The sequence below is a fragment of the Elephantulus edwardii genome, unplaced genomic scaffold (genome assembly GCF_000299155.1).
Source record: "Elephantulus edwardii isolate Elephantulus edwardi_28Jun2011 unplaced genomic scaffold, EleEdw1.0 scaffold00324, whole genome shotgun sequence".
NCBI classification, from domain to species: domain Eukaryota; kingdom Metazoa; phylum Chordata; class Mammalia; order Macroscelidea; family Macroscelididae; genus Elephantulus; species Elephantulus edwardii.
The window spans coordinates 2097103-2097325 of NW_006400074.1; positions in this window are offsets into that span (position 1 = coordinate 2097103).

Below are 223 nucleotides of genomic sequence, written 5' to 3' on the forward strand. Positions count from 1 at the left end.
GTCACCGCCCGGGCCCACGGTCAGCGCACCCCCACCCCGCCAGACGCCGCCCAGGCCACCAGCGCCCCAGAGAGGCCCTGCCGCCACCGCCACCGCCGGAGAGCCCGCCGCGCGAACTGACCTGAGACAGGCTCGCAGAATGGGCCGCTTCCCGGCGGGCTTCGCGCGACACCCCTGGCACGACCCTCCCCCTCCGGGAGCGGAGCATGCGCGCCGGGCCCTG